The sequence below is a fragment of the Colletes latitarsis genome, chromosome 12 (genome assembly GCF_051014445.1).
Source record: "Colletes latitarsis isolate SP2378_abdomen chromosome 12, iyColLati1, whole genome shotgun sequence".
In the NCBI taxonomy this organism is placed as follows: domain Eukaryota; kingdom Metazoa; phylum Arthropoda; class Insecta; order Hymenoptera; family Colletidae; genus Colletes; species Colletes latitarsis.
Genome location: NC_135145.1, coordinates 25319252 through 25334658, shown reverse-complemented (window position 1 = coordinate 25334658; position 15407 = coordinate 25319252). Strand labels below are relative to the sequence as shown.

General features: G+C 34.0%; 1 protein-coding gene across 1 annotated transcript in view; it reads right to left on the bottom strand.

The window, feature by feature from the left end:
• The window catches only part of Muted (biogenesis of lysosome-related organelles complex 1 subunit 5), a 137029-nt gene that overhangs the window by 4212 nt on the left and 117410 nt on the right, over window positions 1–15407 (bottom strand). The window lies entirely within an intron of this gene.

The following is a 15407-nucleotide window of genomic DNA, read 5'->3' as shown; positions in this document are numbered from 1 at the left end:
ATATTCTAGAGAATTCAAGAGTTTTTGTCTAGTTATTTCTGTATGTACGTGCTATTATAAATTGATATGCATGTGTATCGGTCCTCAGTTTCAAATGTTCCTTTGTTTTTGTATATATTTCCTTTCGATGGGATATTTATTATATTCTAGAGAATTCAAGAGTTTTTGTCTAGTTATTTCTGTATGTATGTGCTATTATAAATTGATATGCATGTGTATCGGTCCCCAGTTTCAAATGTTCCTTTGTTTTTGTATATATTTCCTTTCGATGAGATGTTTATTATATTCTAGAGAATTCAAGAGTTTTTGTCTAGTTATTTCTGTATATACATAACCTTCTTTCTTGAAAATCTGTTAGTATATCTGCTACATTTTTAAATATCAATTTTTATATTAGAGAGATGAATAGTATGTTTTTAAGAATTTCTGTGGCCTTTTTAGTTGGCTTAAAAAGTAAGAATAGATTGTTTTTGTGTAATTATTTCCTTTCAAAGAGTTTCTGAAAGTCTAGTTATTTCTGTATATACATAACCTTCTCATTTGAAAATCTGTTGGTATATCAATTTTCATATTAGAGAACTTTTTAGGTGGCTTAAATAGTAAGAATAGACGAAAGGAATGCTTTGTCATTCTAATTGCAATGATCAATAGATGCTATGTAGTGTGTCAGAAATTAGAGTGAAATTATTATTACGAATTGGTCGAATTTTGGTGAAAGTAATTATTATTGTGACTGGTGAAAGGTATGAAGTGAAACTAAGTTTATTACGTGAAATTTTGTTTTTAGTTTATTTAAATAAATGAGGAACAATGGATTACATTGCTTAGAATAGCTATGCAAACAGCTGGTAGAGGGAGTTATTACGAATTCAGTGTAGATACAGTGCTAGCAAGTGGAAATGCTGTGAACAGATCAGACAATAGATTCTAAGGGGAGATTTCTGGGCTACAAATGTTAATGTTTCAGTCGATTGTTGGGCAAGGAAAATTGTTAACATGCATACATGAATGGTAATTATACGTTTGTAATTTTCTAAGGAAGCACAACTGGGAATTTGCAAGCTAAATATTTGCTTTAGCAGCTTTGTACTAAATCTGTGTATCCTTTTATGGGTTTTTCACAAAAGGGTGCATCTGATCTTCATGTCTGTTTTATTAAAATGATGTTATTGCAAATACTCTTAATTTTTGTAACAAACTCTGTATGATGGTGCACAGTTATTAACAATTGAATTCAAAAATTTTAAATCGTTCTGGAAAAATTATATTTATTTACAGGGGGTAATTACAATTATTTTTGGTCATTAGACATACCCCCGAAATTTTACGCATTTTCGAGAAAAAAATTCGAGAAGATACTGAAATTTTTGGACGAAATTAAAAAATTTCGAAACATACTAAAAAAATTATATTTATTTAGAGGGGGTAATTGCAATTATTTTTGGTCATTAGACATACCCTCGAAAAACTACCCATTTTCTAGAAAAAAATTCGAGAAGATACAGAAATTTTTAAACGAAATTAAAAAATTTCGAAACATACTAAAAAAATTATATTTATTTACAGGGGGAAATTACAATCATTTTTGGTCATTATACATACCCCCGAAATCCCACGCATTTTCGAGAAAAAAATTGTTTCCCGAAAATCTAATGTCTGACCATACGTTGATATGTTTCCCTGAAATTTCAGTCGCATGTTTAAACAATCATAATTCCTAAACGGATTGGACGATTTTAATTTTTGAAAAAGCAATCAACGCGTATTTTAGTGAAGAATATGTAGAAATTCTAACAATATTCGAAAAGTTGTTCTTTGACCCCCTAAAATGGAAAAAACCCCATAAAAATCCAATTTTAAAAGTCCAATTTTCAAACAGTCATAACTCTTACAATAGTGAATATATTTGAATGAAACTTTTTTCTAAAATAGAGCTCGTAGGTATCTACGAAAAAGTATTAAACAACTTTTCTGTAGGGCGTCAAATAAAATTATCAAAAATGAAAAACTAATTATTAAGGAAGATCAATAGAGAGTAGGTTGCTAAATTTTTAGACGAAATTAAAAAATTTCGAAACATACTAAAAAAATTATATTTATTTACAGGGGGTAATTACAATCATTTTTGGTCATTATACATAGCCTCGAGAAACTACCCATTTTCTAGAAAAAAATTCGAGAAGATACAGAAATTTTTGAACGAAATTAAAAAATTTCGAAACATACTAAAAAAATTATATTTATTTACAGGGGGAAATTGCAATCATTTTTGGTGAATAGACCTACCCTAGTCTAGTTATTTCTATATGTATGTAACCTTCTCTTTTGAAAATCTGTTGGTATATCTGCCACATTTTTGAATATCAATTTTTATATTAGAGAACTTTTTAGGTGGCTTAAATAGTAAGAATAGATTGTTCACAAAATATCAAATATCACGAACTTTTGAGACAACCTAACACATACCTACACTAAGCAAACTTTTAAAAAACAATCTTACATTATTTATAAACTCTCAAAAACCTTTACTCTCTATTAAAATATCCCCAACATAATATTTTACGTATAACAAATTAGTGTATAGGTAAAAATTAAAAGAAAATCAAGTTAAAATTGTGGGAATTTAGATGCAAACTTCCACCCCCGTCGAAACACATTCATTCATCACAAAGCTTTGTTGCAAACAAAAGATCCACATTTCCAGAAAAAGGTAAGCCAGAAACAAATGGCGCTTCATTTCCAACAAAAATCGACGGAGGGGGGAGGTGAAGAAGCATGCTAAACACGTCGATTCGTCAGAAATCAAACATGACACCGTCCAGGACAAATTCCACCCCCGTCGAAACACATTCATTCATCACAAAGCTTTGTTGCAAACAAAAGACCCACATTTCCAGAAAAAGGTAAGCCAGAAACAAGTGGCGCTTCATTTCCAACAAAAATCGACGGAGGGGGGAGGTGAAGAAGCATGCTAAACACGTCGATTCGTCAGAAATCAAACGCGACACCGTCCAGGACAAATTCCACCCCCGTCGAGGCGCACTTTGTGGAAATAATCGTGTCAGCGTCGCGGAGGGCAGGAAACCGAGCGGATTTCTCGGCGTTCCGCGAAAATGGCGAAGTCATTAAATCGGGGGAAGAAAGGACGACAAAACCGCGGGCGTACAATGGCCGCCTGGCAAGGTCGATATAGAGAGCTACGACGAAGGACTCATCGCCAGGAAGTCGAGGGAGCGATAACAAACCCTCTATTGAACGCGCGGCTTCTGGGACGAGGCTCTTGGAACACCATTGACGAAATAGAAGATATCTCGGGCGCTCTGTACTCCCTGCAACCCCCAAAGTCACCCTGCGTAGATATAATCGTCCCTAGAGGGAGGAGGGTGGGGGCACCGTTTAATGCTTTTAAGCCAACGATTTTCGTGACCAAAACCTTCGATATACACCTGATCAAACCGGGTTCGCCAAAAGGATCGAATCTTGAATCGAACTCTACCGAAAAATCGTTTCCAACTGGATGGCTAAGATAAAGTGACCAGAGAATACCAATTTTTTGATTGAAGCTTTATTAAAAAGTTATTGGCGTTTAAAATTCTGGATATTTTGAATTTTTTTTTAGACACTGGGTAGGATTTTGGGGGTACGTCTGTTCACCAAAAATTATTGTAATCTACCCCTGCAACTAGATATAATTTTTTCGGAATGATTTGAAATACTTGAAACTTCAGGGAAATCATTCATTCATCAGACATTATATTTTCGGTAAAGAATTTTTTTCTCGAAAGTGGGTATGATTTCGGGGGTAGGTCTATTCACCAAAAATTATTGTAATTACCCCCTGTAAGTAAATATAATTTTTTTAGTATGATTCGAAATTTTTTTTCCGTCGAAAAATTTAGGCACCTACTCTCTATTGATCTTTCTTAAAAATTAGTTTTTCATTTTTGATAATTTTATTTGACGCCCTACAGAAAAGTTGTGTAATACTTTTTCGTAGATACCTATGAGCTCTATTTTAGAAAAAAGTTTCATTTAAATATATTCACTATTGTAAGAGTTATGACTGTTTGAAAATTGGACTTTTAAAATTGGATTTTTATGGGGTTTTTTTCATTTTAGGGGGTCAAAGAACAACTTTTCGAATATTGTTAGAATTTCTACATATTCTCTACTAAAATACGCGTTGATTGCTTTTTTAAAAATTAAAATCGTCCAATCCGTTCAGGAATTATGATTATTTAAACATACGACTGAAATTTCAGGGAAACATATCAATGTATGGTCAGACATTAGATTTTCGGTAAGGAATTTTTTTCTCGAAAGTGCGTAGGATTTCGGGAATATGTATAATAACCAAAAATGATTGTAATTACCCCCTCTAAATAGATATAATTTTTTTAGTATGTTTCGAAATTTTTTAATTTCGTCCAAAAATTTCAGTATCTTCTCGAATTTTTTTCTCGAAAATGCGTAGGATTTCGAGGGTATGTCTAATGACCAAAAATAATTGTAATTACCCCCTGTAAATAAATATAATTTTTCCAGAACGATTTGAAATTTTTGAATTCAATTGTTAATAACTTCACTGTTCACTATCACACGAAAACTTTAAAACGTCATAACTTCTGAACGGATTGGACGATTTTAATGTTTAAAAAAGCAAATTGCGTGTATTTTGATGTAGAATATGTACAAATCGCAAAACTATCCGAAAAGTTGGTCCTTGACCCCGAAAAATGCGAAAAACCCCATAAAAGTGGTCCAATTATCGAACGACCATAACTCCCACAATAGTGAACGTATCTCATTGAAATTTTTTTCTAAAATAGAGCTCAGGGATATCTACAAAAAAGTACTAAACAACTTTTTCATACAGCGCCAACCAAATTTATTAAAAATAAAAAACGAATTTTTAAGAAGAATTTAAAGGGGATGGACTGTCTAAATTTTTCGGCGAAAAACAAAATTTCAAATCGTTCTAAAAAAATTGTATTTAATTTCGTGGGTCAATTACAAGCATTTTTGGTCATTAGACATTCCCCCGAAATCCTACCCACTTTTGAGAAAAAAATTCGAGAATGTGTAAAATTTTTCGAGAAAATTGAAAAATTTCGAATCATTCTAAAAAAATTATAGTTAGTTACAGGGGGTATTTACAATCATTTTTGGTCATTAGACATACCCTTGAAATCCTACTCAGTTTTTAGAAAAAAATTCGAGATGTGAAATTTTTCGAGAAAATTAAAAACTTTCGAATCATTCTAAAAAAATTATAGTTACTTACAGGGGGTAATTACAATCATTTTGGGTCATTAGACATACCCCCAAAATTCTACCCATTTTCTAGAAAAAAATTCGAGAATGTGTAAAATTTTTCGAGAAAATTAAAAAATTTCGAATCATTCTAAAAAAATTATAGTTACTTACAGGGGGTAATTACAATCATTTTTCGTCATTATACATACCCTCGAAAATCTATCCATTTTCGAGAAAAAAATTCGAGAAGATACAGAAATTTCTAAACGAAATTAAAAAATTTCGAAACATACTAAAAAAATTATAGTTAATTATAGGGGGTAATTACAATCATTTTTGGTCATGAGACATACCCTCGAAATCCCACCCATTTTCCAGAAAAAAATTCAAGAAACTGTGAAATATTTTCTAGCCATTAAAATCGTTGTTTAGAACTTTCAGAAATTCTTGTTTCCTTAAACTAAACATTTGAAGTAAGAAAGTACCTCCAAATCTAAGGATTAGACAGCTTGTTTGGATTCAAACTTACGTAGATACATTGATTTATAGATTAGAAAATACCTCGATACTTCTGAAAATTTAATAGCCCAATTTGTCTAGAATTTGAGATTGGATTAGAATTCATTTGTCTCAGACGTTCAGGGAGTTTAATAGTGACCCTCTAGTTCCAAAATTCTTCGCGTGGAATTCCTCATCTTCGAAATCCAGAAGTAGATAGCGGTATTAACAAACTTCCAGATGAGAAATCGTCGAGGCGTCTTCGAGAAGTTCCCAGAGTTTTAAAGGAACGCGTCAATCGTTCTGGGATCATCGATCGAACTACGCGTGTCGTCGGCCAATTACTGGCCCAGGACACAGTTAATGCGTGTGTTCGCCTTCGTTGCAGGCCGTGACGTGCACGACACGACGTGCAAACATCGTCTTGGAGCCCATAAGCCAGTTTAATCCCCCCCCAGGCTCCTCACGCCTCCTTAATGTCACTTCAGCGCCACCCTGGACGGTTGATTATGTCACATTAATGGGAAATTAGAACGTTTCTGTAGACCTGCAACTTCTAGAGAATCTACAGGCCCAATACGTGGGCCAGAATGAGGATTCTTAAAGTAGAAATCCCTTCAGGGTTGGTGCAACGTTTCGATGCTTTTGTGTAGCTCGAAAAGTCTTTGTTCGACTGTTCGTGAAGCTTCTATTCTGTTTAATTAATGTGGATAATTAATGGAAATTTGAAAGAAATGTAGAGGGTGTTTGGTTAACCGTGGGGAGAATTTTAATGGGGGATTCTGGAGGATATAAGAGGAAAAGAAAGAATACCAATTTGTTGGAGGCTTTGTTAGAAAGTTATTTGCAATTAAAACATTTCAAATCGTTCTGGAAAAAATATTTTTAGTTACTGGGGGAAATTACAATCATTTTTGGTTATTAGACATTTTTCTGAAATCCTACGCATTTTCGAGAAAAAAATTGTTTATCGAAAATATAATGTCTGATCATGAATGAATGATTCCCCTGAAATTTCGTGTATTTCAAATCGTTCTGGAAAAAATATTGTTAGTTACAGGGGGAAATTACAATGATTTTTGGTTATTATACATATTCCCGAAATCCTAACCATTTTCGAGAAAAAAATTCGAGAAGGTATTAAAATTTTTGGACGAAATTGAAAAATTTCGAATCATGCTGAAAAAATTATATTTAGTTACAGTGGGGAATTACAATCATTATTGGTCATTATACATACCCTCGAAATCCTAACCATTTTCGAGAAAAAAATTCGAGAAGGTATTAAAATTTTTAGACGAAATTGAAAAATTTCGAATCATACTAAAAAAATTATAGTTAGTTACAGGGGGCAATTACAATTATTTTTGTTTATCATATATACCCTCGAAATCCTAACCATTTTCGAGAAAAAAATTCGAGAAGGTATTAAAATTTTTGGACGAAATTAAAAAATTTCGAATCATACTAAAAAAATTATAGTTAGTTAGAGGAGGCTATTACAATCACTTTTGGTTATCATACATATTCCCGAAATCCTACGCATTTTCGAGAAAAAAATTCCTAACCGAAAATGTAATGTCTGACCATACATTGATATGTTTCACTTAAATTTCATGCTCATCTTTAAAATATCATAACTTCTGAACGGATTGGACGATTTTAATGTTCAAAAAGCCAAACGCCTCGTATTTTAGTGTAGAATATGTAGAAATTCTAAAAATATTCGAAAAGTTGTTCCTTGACCCCATAAAATGAGAAAAACCCCATAAAAATTGTTCAATTTTCAAAGGACCATAACTTGTACAATAGTGAATGGATTTGATTGAAATTTATTTCTAAAGTAGAGCTCATGGATACCTACGAAAAAGTACTGAACAACTTTTCCATACAACGCCTACCAAATTTATTAAAAATAAAAAACGAATTTTTAATTAAAATCGACAGGGGGATAGGTGACTAAATTATTCGGCGAGAAAATAAAATTTCAAATCGTTCTGGAAAAACTATTTTCGATTATGGGGGGCAATTACAATCATTTTTGGTCATCAGGTATATCTTCGAAATTGTACCTAGTTTCTAGAAAAAAATTCGAGAAGGTGTAAAATTTTTCGAGAAAATTAAAAAATTTCAAATCGTACTAGAAAAATTATAGTTAGTTACAGGGGGCAATTACAATCATTCTTGGTCATTATACATACCCCCGAAATCCTACCCAGTTTCTAGAAAAAAATTCAAGAAGGTATTGAAATTTTTAGACGAAATTAAAAAATTTCGAATCATATTAAAAAAATTATAGTTAGTTACAGGGGGTAATTGCAATCATTTTTGGTCATTATACATACCCTCGAAATCTTACGTATTTTCGAGAAAAAAATTCGAGAATGTGCCTAAATTTTTGGACAAATTTAAAAAATTTCGAATCATATTAAAAAAATTATAGTTAGTTACAGGGGGCAATTACAATCATTCTTGGTCATTATAGATACCCCCGAAATCCTACGCATTTTCGAGAAAAAAATTTCTTACCGAAAATCTAATGTCTGACCATACATTGATATGTTTCCCTGAAATTTCAGTCGTATGTTTAAACAATCATAATTCCTAAACGGATTGGACGATTTTAATTTTTGAAAAAGCAATCAACGCGTATTTTAGTGTAGAATATGTAGAAATTCTAACAATGTTCGAAAAGTTGTTCCTTGACCCCCTAAAATGAAAAAAACCCCATAAAAATCCAATTTTAAAAGTCCAATTTTCAAACAGTCATAACTCTTACAATAGTGAATATATTTAAATGAAACTTTTTTCTAAAATAGAGCTCGTAGGTATCTACGAAAAAGTATTACACAACTGTTCTGTAGGGCGTCAGATAAAATTATCAAAAATGAAAAACTAATTATTAAGAAAGATCAATAGAGGTGCCTAAATTTTTCGACGGTAAAAAAATTTCGAATCATACTAAAAAAATTATATTTAGTTTCAGGGGGCAATTACTATCATTCTTGGTCATCATACATTTTCCCAAAATCCTACTCATTTTCGAGAAAAAAATTCCTTACCGAAAATATAATGTCTGACCATACATTGATATGTTTCCCTGAAATTCCATGTATTTCAACTCTGTCTAAGCTTCTATTCTATTTAACCCATCAAAACTCACTCCTCCTGACATTCCAAATCCCCCCACTGAAAATGGGGCCCAAAATACGATTTAAAACTAATTATTTAGGGCTTCAGAATATGGTACATTCCCCAATGAAGCAATTTGAACTGAAAGATCTGTAATAAATATTCCCAACAAGTGTAGTGTTTGATCCTGAAAGTTGGAGGCCATTCAGAAGTTGCGTTTGAGGGTTCAGGATCGGATGTATATTTCACGGCAATTATCCACGACTAATCAGGGTGGTTGAGGCCACAGGTTCGCTGTCACGGTACGCATCGTTCGCGTAACGTGACGTGCAAACACTGCCTTAGCTGCCTTAATCTGGCCGCCTGTGCAAGCTCCCGCGTGTCTCGGTGCCATTACAGATCATACGTTACATGCTACTTCGGCCGGAAACCGGCTTCGGGACTACATCCACCGCTGGTGGCTCGACAATCCGTATTTATGCACGTGTGTTTACCTATTAGCCAGGGCTCCCCGCGATTATTGGCTGCTCTTCGATCCACCTGGAATTGGAACGTGGACTTCGCGACTCAACAACAGTTTACAGATTGGACTCTTCGAGGTGCAGGTTTTGGATAGATCCGTCACCCTCCAGGTCGTCCTTTAGGGGTGGTTCGATGCCGAATCGCTGTCCGTTTGCGGCTGTTCCCTGCAGTGGCTGACGACGCGATCTGCTGCGAGGCGATCGTTGCTCAGCTCGCTTGTTGGGGGGCTTCTTTGTCGAGGAGGCGTTGCTGGGTCGATTTAGCGTGGACTATTATGATTCGAGGAGTTTTCACTTGGTCCAGTCTGCACAGGGACCTGGGGATGGATTTTTGGAAGAAGTTTCATTCGATTGATTTGGTACTGGGTTTGGCTGTGGAGTTCCATTCTTCGTTCCAGGTGTCTTTTATTTTAGCCTTGAGGATGGAGAGCCTGGGTTCCAAGGATAGACTGGAGTCCTAGTGGTCGGGGGTTGTCGAGCTAGCTATTTCTTTGGCTGCTTGGTCCGCCTTTTCGTTCCCCATTCCACCGATGTGAGAGGGGATCCTTATTATTGTTCATTTGGGTAGACCTGAAGTGAGCTCCTTGGCATTCTTGTCCACAGTCGTTTGTCCATAGCTTCTGTGTTGCTAAAATGGCGCCTGTGGAGCCGCAGAAAATTGCAAAGTTTTTATTTTGGTTGGTTAATGTGGATTTACATTTCTTTCACATAGAAAGATGGATGTTTTGTGGAGGAGTTTGACTTTTTCAGTTGATTGGCTCCTGACAATTGTTTATCCAGATCCATTAAGTGTCTTGGACCCGTCTGTATATGTATATAAAATTAGCTTTAATACAACTTTAATTCAAATTTAATACAACAATTAAATGAAAATATGTTAAAGCAAAGAGGCATGGCTGGTGAGAAATAGCAGATTTGTTGAAATCTAATTTAAACAAAGGACGGTCTGTTATTCGTTTTCTGTTGGAGGCAGGAATGGCTGACTTGTTACTGACTTGTATTACTTGCGTGTCTAGAAGCAGGGCACGTTTTGCGACGTTGTCTTGCCCCGCTATTTTCGAGGAGAATAATTATTGTTCTTTCGCGTGTTCCCCACCTTTTTACGTGCCCTCCGTAGGAAATCGTCGCGATAACGGCGGCGCTTCCCAAGACACGCCTCTGCCCTGTCACTAATTACGAGAACATTGTTTTTCTCTTTTTAATTTGGAATTCGAGCCTCGAGAAACGACGACACGTGGACCCTTTAATTCTGCCAGGAACAAACGTTCCAAAAACAGAATTTCATTGCACAACTTCAATTTTTCTCGTTTTGCGTGGTCAAGAATCCACTTTTCGGATATTTTTGCAATTTCTACATATTCTCCACCAAAATACGCGTAATTTGCTTTTTTAAACATTAAAATCGTCCAATCCGTTCGGAAGTTATGACATTTTAAAAATTCGAATAAAATTTCCGGAAATTTCTGGCCTGGAATTCTATTTTCATTTAGGAATTTTTTTCTCGAAAGTGCGTAGGATTTTGAGACTATGTCTAATGACCAAAAATGATCGTAATTAACCCCTGCACCTAAAAACAATTTTTTCAGAACGATTTGAAACACATGAAACTTCAGGGGAATCATTCATTCATGATCAGACACTATTTTTTTTTTCAGTGGAAATATTTCACATTTTCTAGAATTTTTTTCTTCAAACAAATGTAGTTTCAATTGCAAGCTTATATTTTTAAAACTAAAATAGAAGTAAAATGTGCAATAATTCAATTTTCTAGCATTATTTTTTATGTATTTTTAAATAAAACCAAGTCAAATTGAGCAAACTTGCACTTATCTTTAAAAGTTCGTATTACGTAGCATAATTTTGTATAAACTTTTAACTAATTTTGCAGTAGATAAAATCAATAATTGCTAAAAAAAGTCGAAAACGAGGTTCCATATTGTTCAACATTCAGTAAATGGTTAAAAAAAAGCAAGTAAAAATGGTTCATTTATAGTCAGACCAACGCAACTTGGAAGCTATAAAAATTACGAAATTAAAAATATTTTATCCATAAATTGGTTTTTTCAGTATTTTCCCGCGAACGATGCATTCGATGATCGTCATTAACCAAATAGAATTACGGGTTGTAAATGGCTGGGTAATTAATATCCGACATTAAGTAATTAGCTAACTAATTATTTAATTGATTTAATTTAATGTTATCAGAAAGAAAAGGTGGGGGGAGAGCCGCGTTAAAGCGTGTCGAATTTATGCCATGAAAGCGTAATTTATACTTTCTAAAGGGCCATTAAAATCTACACCGTAACGACGAATTTACGCGCGAATAAAACCTGTAAAACGTTTGATAAAGAAGTGTACACTCGATCATTTGTGTAAACATTGCACACAGGGTGTCTCACAAACTCTGTCGAAAACATTTCAGCACAAACAAGTTGCAAATGAGGCAAACTTAATAAGAAAATAACAATGAAACTCAACTTTCGAATTTTTCGAGATGTGTCATATACAGGGTGTTCAATCAACCCTAGGGGAAATTTTAATGGTGGATTCTGGGGGCCAAAATAAGACGAAAATGAAGAATAACATTTTGTTGTTTGAGGCTTCGTTGAAAAGTTATTAACGTTCAAAGTTCATACGTAGCATGATCGGTGCTCCAGTTCAACAGTTGCAACTTTAAACGTTAATAACTTTTTAACGAAGCCTTAATTAACAAATTGGTATTCTTGATTTTCGTCTTATTTTGGTCTCTAGAATCCCCTGTTAAAATTTTTCCCATGGTTGTCGAACACCCTGTATATGGTTTTCGGCCACCCATGGGAAATATTTTAATGGGGGATTCTAGAGGTCAAAATAAGACGAAAATGAAGAATAGCAATTTGTGAATTGAGGCTTCGTTGAAAAGTTATTAACGTTCAAAGTTCATACGTAGCTGATCGGAGCTCCAGTTCAACAGTTGCAACTTTAAACGTTAATAACTTTTTAACGAAGCCTTAATCAACAAATTGGTATTCTTCATTTTCGTCTTATTTTGGTCTCTAGAATCCTCTGTTAAAATTTTTCCCATGGTTGTCGAACACCCTGTATATGGTTTTCGGCCACCCATGGGAAAAATTTTAATGGTGGATTCTGGGGGCCAAAATAAGACGAAAATGAAGAATAACATTTTGTTGTTTGAGGCTTCGTTGAAAAGTTATTAACGTTCAAAGTTCATACGTAGCATGATCGGTGCTCCAGTTCAACAGTTGCAACTTTAAACGTTAATAACTTTTTAACGAAGCCTTAATCAACAAATTGGTATTCTTCATTTTCGTCTTATTTTGGTCTCTAGAATCCCCTGTTAAAATTTTTCCCATGGTTGTCGAACACCCTGTATATGGTTTTCGGCCACCCATGGGAAAAATTTTAATGGGGGATTCTAGAGGCCAAAATAAGACGAAAATGAAGAATAGTAATTTGTTGTTTGAGGCTTCGTTGAAAAGTTATTAACGTTCAAAGTTCATACGTAGCTGGTCGGTGCTCCAGTTCAACAGTTGCAACTTTAAACGTTAATAACTTTTTAACGAAGCCTTAATCAACAAATTGGTATTCTTCATTTTCGTCTTATTTTGGTCTCTAGAATCCCCTGTTAAAATTTTTCCCATGGTTGTCGAACACCCTGTATATGGTTTTCGGCCACCCATGGGAAATATTTTAATGGGGGATTCTGGGGGCCAAAATAAGACGAAAATGAAGAATAGTAATTTGTTGTTTGAGGCTTCGTTGAAAAGTTATTAACGTTCAAAGTTCATACGTAGCATGATCGGTGCTCCCATTCTACTACTACTACTACACGGTAATTAATATCAGTTTAGCGGGAACTTAGAAGACGCAATAAGTTAATAAGCAGGTCCGCGAAGTTTCGCCGATCCAGCAGCTTCCGGTTCCTAAAGGGCTGATCTGATAAGTCGTTAACCACTTACGATCACAATTTACACCGCAAGGATTATTAATCATCATGAAAATAAGAAATTAATGGAACAACTACCCCCTAACGAGGGTGAAACATTTCGACAGCGATCAGGGTTACATTGACGAACGCAAAAACATTCTTTGTTGAATTTAAAAATATTAAATTCTCTCTGACAATAGAATAGAGAGAATTGAGTATTTAATCAGATTTTCGTTTTTTATTTTTAATATATTTGGTAGGCGTTGTATGGAAATGTTGTTTAATACTTTTTTGTAGGCACCTATGGGCTCTACTTCAGGGAAAAGTTTCATTGAAATATATTCACTATTGTAGGAGTTATGGCTGTTTCAAAATTGGACCATTTTTATGGGGGTTTTCAAGTTTTCCAGTGTTAAGAATCAACTTTTTGGATATTTTTACAATTTCTATATATTCTCCACTAAAATACGCGTCGTTTGCTTTTTTAAACATTAAAATCGTCCAATCCGTTCAGAAGTTATGATATTTTAAAGATTCGAATGAAATTTTTGGGGTACATTTATAGCCTGAAATTATATTTTCGGTTGGGAATTTTTTTCTCGAAAATGGTTAGGATTTCGGGGGTACCTCTATTGACCAAAAATACTTGTAATTGACCCTTCCAACTAAATATAATTTTTTTAGCATGATTTGAAATTTTTTAATTTCTTCTAAAAATTTCAATATCTTCTCGAATTTTTTTCTCGAAAATGGTTAGGATTTCTAAGATATGTCTAATGACCTAAAATGATTGTAATTGACCCCTGCAGCCAACAGTATTTTTTTTAGAACGATTTGAAATTTTTTAATTTCGTCGGAAAATTTAGGCATCTACACCCTGTCGATTTTTCTTAAAAATTAGTTTTTCATTTTTGATCATTTTATTTGACGCCCCACAGAAAAGTTGTGTAATACTTTTTTGTAGGTACTCAAGAGCTCTACTTCAGAAAAAAGTTTCATTTAAATATATTCACTATTATAGGAATTATGGTTGTTTGAAAATTGGACCACTTTTATGGAGTTTTTCTAATTTTGCAGTGTCAAGCATAAAGTTTTTGAATATTTTTACAATTTCTATATATTCTCCACTAAAATACGCGTCGTTTGCTTTTTTAAACATTAAAATCGTCCAATCCGTTCAAAAGTTATGCCATTTTAAATATTCGCATGAGAAACATTTCTGACCTGGAATTATATTTTCATTTAGGAATTTTTTTCTCGAAAATGGTTAGGATTTCGAGGGTACGTCTATTGACCAAAAATGCTTGTAACTGTCCCCTGTAATAAAATATAATTTTTTCTAGCATGATTTGGAATTTTTTAATTTCTTCTAAAAATGTCAATATCTTCTCGAATTTTTTTCTCGAAAATGGTTAGGATTTCTAAGATATGTCTAATGACCAAAAATGATTGTAATCGACCCCTGCAGCCAACAGTATTTTTTCCAAAACGATTTAAAATTTTCTTTTATCACCGAAAAAAGGCACCTACCCACTGTCGATATTTCTTAAAAATTCTTTTTTCATTTTTAATAATTTTATTTAACGCTCTACAGAAAAGTTGTCTAATACTTTTTCATAGGTACCCATAAGCTCTACCTCAGAAAAAAGTTTCATTCAAATATATCCACTATCATAAGAGTTATAGCTCTTCGAAAATTGACCAAAACCCTGCATAATAAAAATTCTGGAAGACACGATCCAGCAAAAAGGGGCATCAAATATCTAATAAAAGGACTTATAAATAAGAACATCCATCGAGCGCTTGTGAGAGAGCGTAGCCCTCTACCGGAGAACGCGTCAACCATCACGAAACAACTTAAATTCAATTTTATTAGCTCTTCTCATACGTTTCTATCGAATTTAATACAAAAACAGTGAACCACTTCTCGTTTTGCTGTTTTGATCGTTCTATAGTGATCTATAGTGCCTCGAAATCATGTCGTCAGAACGTTCTCGTTATGTATTACTGTGCAGGGACGTCTCTTCTTTGGCCGGCTCGATAACGCGCAAGAAACTTTGGAACGCTGTTTG